Genomic DNA, 9,028 nt, shown 5'->3' on the forward strand with positions numbered 1-9,028 from the left:
AACTACTTGTAGCTATTTTCTTTATCATCTTTTTAGTTTCAAAAAGTGTCTCTTGTTCCTACTGCTGCAAAATGTAGAATATGTAAAATTTTCTTAAGAAGGGATGTTCTTTGATCTTTATATACTTTCAAGCCTAATCAACAAGAAGGGAGATTTATTGCACGGAACAGGGAGCAGCTAACAAGCTCTAAGTGATGTCCAGGTGTTGGAGGTTAGGTTTTGTTCCTTTTTACTCTAAAGAATTTTTTCCCCATAAATTACCAAGGAGACTAAATGTCGTACTTAAGACTATTTAACAAAACAAAGGAATGGTTGAAGCTCGAAGGGGGTGGGGTTTTGGGGCAGAAAAAAGGACAGTGTTTCAGGTAGCCAGGCAGTCTGGTTTTCGGCGTTCGGGTGCTCTTGCTGGAGGATTTTGCTGCGGTCCAGTCTCCGGAAGTCTGTCATCGTTTGCTCACCCTGGACTTCTGGGCTCCTCTGCCGCCCTGGGAGAGCTGGGCCAGCTCTGCCCTGCCGTGGTAGTTCCATCAGCGCTGCTCCTCTTGCTACAGCCTGACCCTGCATCCCCCTGCCCTGCTGGGACACTTGCCTGCGGTCTGCCAGGACATTTCTGCCACTGTGCAATTGCCAGCCCGAAACTCTTTTTTCCACTATTCCCAGCTTGGTGCTCTGAGGATCCTACAAAGGCACCGAGACCAAACTGCCCTGGGTTTTTCTGAAGCAAAATCCTCGAAGTTCTTGGTACTGTTTTTGTTATCAATGCTGTAGTTGTGTTTGTTTGTTTTGTTATATATTAGTAAAGAACTGCTATTTCTATTTCCAAAATCTTTTGCCTAAAAGCTTTTAACTGAAAAAAATATAATTGAGAAGAAGGGTGGTGGTGGTAGTTTACATTCTCCATTCCAAGGGAAGCTCCGGCTTTCCCTGGCAGATACCTGTCTTCCCAAACCAAAACACCAGGTGTTACAAAGACAAATTACTTAGTAGAATTGCCTTAAGGTTTAGGGCTCACGTGTTTCAATGATCTCAGACCTAAGGGGAGGTTAACAAAGCTTGGAAACAAAGATAGACCACTGATAGTGGACACAAAGAATGCAGAATTTATGGGCCACAAGGACATTTGGCAGATCTCCCAAGATAAGGGAGAAACTATTAAAGCCAACAGCAACTGTGCTGAATCAGCTCACAACCACAGACTCATGAACCACTGACCCAAGAAACCCACGGACTCAAAAGAAAAGAAAGACTGAGCATGCAGAATAATTAGCATTAGAAGCAAGGGAATCATTAACCAACAGAAGATAGAATTTTAATTAATAAGATAACTATGTAACTTGTAGCCAATGAACACTAATTCCTTTGTTTGCTAAAATGCATAAATAGTAAAAAGTTTTAATAGTTGGTGTGCTTGATTTGTGGAATACAACTGATCACTCAGGCTAGTGCAACTCTGAAATAAATAATATCTCCATCGAGTGTGTAATTACTGGCTTGTTCCACACCAAGTAACGGATCTGATTTTTGTGGGTAACACTACCACTGCAAGCTTTGCTGAAGAACTGTTTGTATTCATCTTGCCTGCAAGCTTCATGATTCTGTACATTTGAATCACATCCCTCCCTCAAATGGAGGGCTATCATCAGCCTTTTGTCATAAAGAAGTATCTGAACACAGCTCAAACAGTTTGGGATGCTCCTCTGGAGAGATGCCAAGCCTGAAAGCTTTACTACTTCAATTAAATTACAAATACTCAAAGACATTGCCTAAGGACTGACCTAAAGACCACAGAAAAATTGTTATCAGTCTATGGTTATCTTCTCACTTATCTTTTTGGTCACATTATCCTAAAGCTCTCAACATTATAATTTAAATAAAAAGTACAAAGACAGAAATCTACACCTCTTCAGGAACTGGACACAGAAGGCAGAGTGCATATCTGATGCTGAATATCTGGCAGGAACTCAAAAATGAGGAGCCCTACACCTGTGTTGGGTTCTAAATATCTATCCAGTCTCAGACACCATGTTTATGGTAACAGGTTTAGGAGTTACTGTTGGCAGCTCATTTTTGCCCAGTAAATCCCATTTCAACTGTAACTTTTGCCTTCAAATTGATACAGTAATAGAGGTTTTGATCTTTGTTCCTAAAGAATCATCCTCTGGCACTGTTGATACTAGCCTCTTGCTAAAAACATTGCTCCAGTTCTTTTGCCTTGTACATTTTCTTCACTCACAAAAAAAAAAAAAAAAAAAAAAGGCTTTTTCCCCAAACACACCCAGAAAACAATCTTTGCCAACAATGCAAGAAACATTTCCACATTGCTAATTTGGCTGCAAATTAAGTACATGCTAAATATGTAATATCCTCTCTTCCTTGCCATATAGTTTTTGTGATTTCCTTGTAGTCTACAACCAACCATCTCAAAAAAATAAGTACTCATTTACAGCCTTTGCTCTTAAGGATTTTAAGTGTGTTTCACAATCACTTATTCTTTTCACTGCCTCTTCCTTTGCTCACTCTCTTCTACTGAGGCCCAACACCACAGCCCAAATCTGATTTTTAATTCCCACGTACTAATTTTAATTTCCACTACAACACACCAACATACAGGGACTCTGAGTAACTGCAGAGAGATTTTTAAGGCCCCTTTCTGAGCTCAGCTATAGGTGAACTATTAGTATCAAGGCAGCAGTGCAACACATAGCAGAAAACTTCCACTGTTTTATCCCTTTCCACATTCTCTGAATTGTACCTTAAAACTGCAGCTTTGAATACTCAAGGTGCACTCACTGTTGCCCAGAGAGGTACAAGAGTTTATTTAGATTGATGGAACACAGGGAACACATGCTGTTATTCCTAACAGATTAATACTAGAAAAGCTACAAACTGCCAAACTGGTGATATTAATTTCATCTCTGCCCTCATAGTATCTCTGCTTCTTGATGCACACATTTCTATAGTGTGTCAAACAGTGTCATAGCTGGCAGCTTCTAAAGTCACAGCTTGAGTCATGTCTGCTATTTATTCCATTCTACTGTGGTTCTCTGGAACAAGTAGTAAATATTAAGCCCATTATCCCAGCAATAACTAAGCATAAAATACAAAGTAAACCTTAAAGACAGCATGCTATCAGACTAACATTTTCAAGAGAATTTTTCCTTTCCTGAGTACCTGGAACATACTATAAACAAACTGTTGCTACCAAAAGTATCAAGTGCTTTCTGGCTAAATTATTCTAAAGTCTTATGCAGTATATTTCATATCAGTCTACTTATTCATCTTAAACTTGAAAATAAAGAAATCTGATCTCTCTTAGTTTTACTAGAAACATTCTGTCTTAGAGGAATTTCATTTGCAAGAGCTGTTCTGGAATAAAGAGGACAGAAATTAAGCTCCTAAGGAAAGAATATCAAGGAAAATAATTAGTGGTATTTGAGAAAGTGTCTACAACCTCATTTCCTCACAATTTTAGTCCCATTTTTGAGATTTTTTAAAGGCAATTTTTTTCATTATTCCCAGAATTTGGACAAGATTCTTTATCAATTTCACCAACTGCACAATGTTTCAGATCTTTCAAAAACATGGGTATATCCACCCTTTCCCTTCACATGTATCCCTGTGATATTACTGGTTTCACAATAAAGTGACATTAATTGAAGCATAGTCTATTTAAGGCAGAATCAAGACCTTAGGTTAAACAATAGTGAGAGTTGAAGTTTTAAAAGGCATAGCTTATGCAGTACTTGCATGTCTCCTATATTAAGTCAAAGTCATTAAGACTTAGAAAAACAATAAAACAAGTATTTCATCTTGCATTGAACAGAAGAAAAAACAAAACTAATTTCTTGTCTGCTTCTCAATCCTTCAGGCTGTGTTATTTCATCCAAGGAGACAGTTTATTCTCTGTGGAATCTGAGAAAGTTCTCCATGTTAATGATCTCAACTTGCAGGAAATCTGAATTTTGCATGAACTTCAAACTAAAATCAAAGCCAGTTTTTTCCCTTTCAGATAGAATACACTCTAGTTAAATTACACAGTGTAACAGACAAGACATTTCACTTCTACTGCAGCCACAATCCCTCCAAAAACTGCCTGTCGCAATTTCATAAGGGCTAATTTTTTCTCTACAAATGAATATTAGACACCTGTTTTTGTCATACTGGAGAAACTCAAGCCTACTGTCACATACATACTTTTCTGAAAAACAATCACACAAGAAAATGAGTTGGTGCTCATCTTCTAATATTTCAGTCATCGTAGGACAGCTTCAAGTATTCCCTTACTGGTTTTTGGGTGTTAAGGTTTTAGATCTTGTTGCTTTGGAGGAAGAGGAATGCAGCCCTACTGAGCAGTGCCCTCAAATCTACCTCTCAGTTCAGCTTTTCAGTCAATTAGCCCAGCAGTGGGGAATGGCTCTGAAGAGCTCCCTCCTAAGGGGCTCCATCTGGCCAGCTCACAGCCCAAAGTTCCAAGGAGTAAAAAGCCAAGGTCCTGGTTGAGCATTGACATGAGCCAATGAGGCAGGCTGCTCGTGATCTGAGGGGGGGGGGGGGGGGGGAACGGGGACAGGACCAAGGAAAATTCTTCTTGCTCTGGGTCAGCTTAAGAATGAGAATTTCAAACATGCCTACAGAGACTCAACATTCACAATTTTTAAGTATACTATGCTCTATTATTGCAATGCATCTTGAAACTCTGCATAACTGTAGTACCTTTATATAGCTCACTGAAAACAGAATTACCCATCTACTTTGAAAGTAGACTTTTTTTCCTCGCACTCTCTTCATGAAGTTTGGTTATGAATCAAATGAGAAAACTCATATTTTTCATACACAGAACTAAAATAAGCACAATCATGACATTAGGAAAGCTTCAGAAGTTGGATTTTTTTTTTTTTAATTACTAAGGACTACTGCAAATGACATCCAAATGTAGTAATGAGAAGCTATATTGCTATTAGAAAATTGCACTCTGTGACACATTCATTCATAGTATACTAAAATTGCATGCAACTGGAGACACAAGAAAGACGTTAATTTTACTAACCTTTGATGAAATTACTAATAGGATCGAGGTATTTTAGCAACTCCCCTAGAATTGCAAATGAGGAAAATTACAACTGCAGTCAGCCAATTCACCTGTCTCTGCAAACCAGCAAACTTCTTCCACTTAGTGTTATGAACAACCTAACAGTTTAACTCTTTAAAGCTAAAAGGCCATAATAGCCCCATAAAAGCACCAATGAAACACTCCAAACCACTGGAGTTAAAGCCCTTACCTCATTAATTTTGACTAAGATTTTTCATGTGTAACAAAGTGTCAACTTCATTATTTTAGAAAATAAATACTCCTGGGCTAATTTTAACAGGAATATTCACAGGTACCTAGGTACCTGTTTCAGTTTTTATCTGTAGAGCTTAGCAGCTTCTCCACTTCACTAAACCCCAAACAATTGCATTTAACAATAAGTTAACACAAGATCACTTTCAATACAGGCCAAACATAAACATTTATCAAACCCCCTTGTTAAGCAGAGTTCACTTTGCATAAGCTCATATTGCTCCAGTGTACTTAAATCTAGCTTGAGTCCCAGACAAAAACTGATAGGACACCCAGGAACTGCTCTCTCACAGTCTCTTCTTGGTCTTACTTGACCACTTATGGCTATCATCCATCACCATAATAAAAAGTCATATGGAACGAAGTCTTACTGTTTGTAACAGTTTCTCTATTGAAAGTGGAGAGGAATGTTTAAGAAGGTTTCCTGCAGTAGCCCAGAGTACTGAACACAGGCCTGCCTGTACTCTCCACTCTATTACAAAAAACCCTAATCCCATTGCATGACCTGCAGCAATTCAGTTTAACAAATCAACAATTATTAATATTTTGGCAAAGTAAGCTTAGGTATTGTTTGCCTCTCAGCACACCTGACAATCAGTTAATGGCTTTATGATAAAAGTCATTAAATCCAATCTGAAAAGCAGAAATTACAACTCACTAAGCAAGTCAGGCCCATAAATGGATGCTGTCAATTACAGGGCGTTTATACGCACAATCATTAAGGCAGCTTTGAATACATTTGAAAGCTCATAAATACTTTTGATAATAATTAAAAGTTTTGTTCACTGTTCTTCATACAAACAAAACTTAAGAATTCATTTCAGTCTCAAGCAGAGATCTGGGTCATTATCCAGGCCTGTTCTCACAGTGCTTTTGTGGGAAAGAGATTGGAGAGGTAGAAACAAGTTTTTTAAAGTTGTGTTTAGTAGCAGAGATGTTTTTGGAGCTCAAATAAACTCAAGTATATCAACCGGTGCTCAACACTTTGGAAAGATCAAGTGGAACAGGAAAACAGAGAACCCAGAAGGGACTTTCATTTGGAGATTCACTGTAATTATTTGATTTTGTTCATTAATCTAGCTTCTAGGTGGATTAAAAGAAGAGATTAGTTAAGAGACCAATGATTTTAACCTCATTTTTCCAGTTGTGTTACTCTTATTAATCATCAGGCAGAACCTCAGAGAAGTTGACAAATTCTTCTCCAAGATTATATTACACAAACCCAGCTTCTTCCATAAAGAAAACTGGATCTTCAAATACTCATTCCTTTTGGTAACTGCCAGTGTAGTCTGAGTCTGGCCCACATAACTGCAGAACATCAATACCAGGTTACTCTATTAAAATCACAATATGCTCTTAAATATGTGCTTAGACTAGTCTTTGAGTTAAATTTAAGCCACTTTAAATGAGACCCTCCCCTTTCTCTTTTAAAGGCATTTGTAACTAATGCTATCTTTCATCATGATAGTGCTAAGCAAACGGGGGAAGAGACTTCACAAACCTATTTACTTACATTCTCATTCTCCTCTAATTCACTAGTTTGTAAACAATAAATTTTCAAAGCTATACCTCAGAAAAAACACACAGTCAATCTACTCACACAATGCAAGCTCCAACACTGGAGCATAGGAAAGAAGAAGGATGTTCCTGTATAGACTAAGGGAAGCCTTTTACTTTAATAAGAGGGAGTTTTGCTGGTTTGGGTTTTTTTCCCAGTTTGAAGAACAGAACAAAGACTAATCAGTCTCTCACTAGACAGTCCAGTCTCCACAGAAATAATGTCACAAATCAATCTGAAAGTACAGCTCTCCAGGCTAAGAGGAACACTTAAGAAAAGACAAACCTGCTGTTATGTGCAGTCTCCTAATAAGCTGTTATTATAAACTTCTTGTTACATATGGAATCTGACTCATAACCATGAACTGTGATTTATAATCATGAACTGTAATAACATGAGCTCTACACAGATTGCAGCATTCACTAGCACTATTTTCAGAAATAATCTGATGGTAAACCCAGTAAGCAAAACTTTTTCTTAATGCTATCCACTTGTTTGTAAAGGATTTGAAAAGAGCACAACACCCCCGTTGGGGTTTTTTTAGTCAAAAACTGTGACAGACAAACAAAAATACATGGGACTAGGCTGCAGTATGAACTGAGCTGTTCAATTCAACACCTCTCCAAGACTATCACAAGAGCTCTTCATTCACCCACTTTTTAGCCTTCTTTTATTTCCCCAGAATGAAGACTAAAAGGCTAGTGTCACACTTTTTCTCTTCCCCTCCACCCCTACAAAAAAAATTACAAATAGGAACTCCACAAAATTACAAAAGGAACTCAGCAGTAACACCAACTACTTGCATTTATCACAACACAACTTTTCCCATGTGCTTATCTAGGTAGATGACATACTTAACAGATGATGTTTGTTTACATCTTACAATGTATGGATAGCCATAGCATTAATACTAATACCATGAAGAAAACCACTAATCAATTCGCATGTACATGTCTCATGTAAGCTGTGTATATTTCATACCCATGGCTCTGGAATACACAAAAGAGCACTGGCTGAAGTGAAACCTTGCAATCCTAAACACTTCTTTCCAACTTGCTTCTAGCTTTCTCCACCACCCCGGCACAGTCTTTGCACATCTAACTTCCACAAAAAAAAAAAAAAAAAAAAAAAAAAAAAAAAAAAAAAAAAAACTCCAAGCAAGAGAGGGAGGAGAGAACAGAAAAGCAATTTTTTTTTTCCTCCCCTCACCCCTCATACACATACTGAGGGCGCAGGCCAACCCTTCCCACCTTTTAACACCCCGCGCCGAGGGCTATTGCAGCGTGTGAAAGGCGGAGGGGGTGACAGCGACACTCTCCGCCCCGGCCCTTCTTCCTGGGAGCAGTCAGCAGGAGCCGCCCCGCGCCCCCCCTCCTTCCCCCGCGGCAGTTTCCTTCCGCCAAGAGAGGCAGCCTCCCGAGCAGCCGCCGCCACTGGGGCCCACCGCGCCTCTGCCGCCCTCAGCGCCAGCAGTGCCCCACCATAACAAAGGGGGAAGAGGTGCGCGGGGACGAGCCCCCGTCTCCCACCGAGATCAGGCCAGGCCTAGTCAGCCCATACACCGCCGCCGGGGCACTCCTTCCCACAGCGCAACCGAACCGCTCGCCGAAACCACCCCAAAACCAACCTCCGTCTCAGCAAGCAGCCCAGCCGCCGTACTCCCTCAGCGTTGCTCTCCCCTGGGCGCCCGCCCTCCCCACACCCATTGGCTCCCGCCCAGACCCGCCTCCAGCAGTGGGCAGGGAGGTGGCGCACTGGTTCAGACATTCGTCACTTGAGAAACAGTGGGCGAGGATTGGGCAACGGTTGCCAAGGCCCGACCCCAGCCGCCGATTGGCGGATTGAGCCGCCAATAGAGTGCACGCGGCCCGGAAAAAAAAAAAAAAAAAAAAAAAAAAAAAAAAAAAAAAAAAAAAAAAAAGGGAAAAAAAAGACGCGAGGGGAAGAGTGATGGATCCGGCTGGGCGGCGCGGCGCTTTTTGATCACTCCTCGTTCCACGCGCCCATTAGGAATGGTTGATCAAGAAAGGACAACCGGAGCGAAAGTTTGAGTTACCCGCAGGCGCGCAGCCGCACTGAGGATGAGCGCACGCGCGCACCGCTGCCATAACATTCCGCGCCGAGCGCAG

At 40.4% G+C, this 9,028-nt stretch overlaps 1 protein-coding gene across 1 annotated transcript in view; it reads right to left on the minus strand.

Moving 5' to 3' along the window:
• The window catches only part of LOC136373267 (mothers against decapentaplegic homolog 2-like), a 99,308-nt gene extending 90,711 nt beyond the window's left edge, over positions 1 to 8,597 (minus strand). Inside the window, exon 1 of the mRNA XM_066338173.1 lies at positions 8,527 to 8,597. The gene's annotated coding sequence lies outside the window, so the exon portion shown is untranslated. The remainder of the gene's footprint in view (positions 1 to 8,526) is intronic.
• Between the last annotated feature and the right edge of the window lie 431 nt (positions 8,598 to 9,028).

The sequence above is a fragment of the Sylvia atricapilla genome, chromosome W, assembly GCF_009819655.1.
Source record: "Sylvia atricapilla isolate bSylAtr1 chromosome W, bSylAtr1.pri, whole genome shotgun sequence".
Taxonomy (NCBI): domain Eukaryota; kingdom Metazoa; phylum Chordata; class Aves; order Passeriformes; family Sylviidae; genus Sylvia; species Sylvia atricapilla.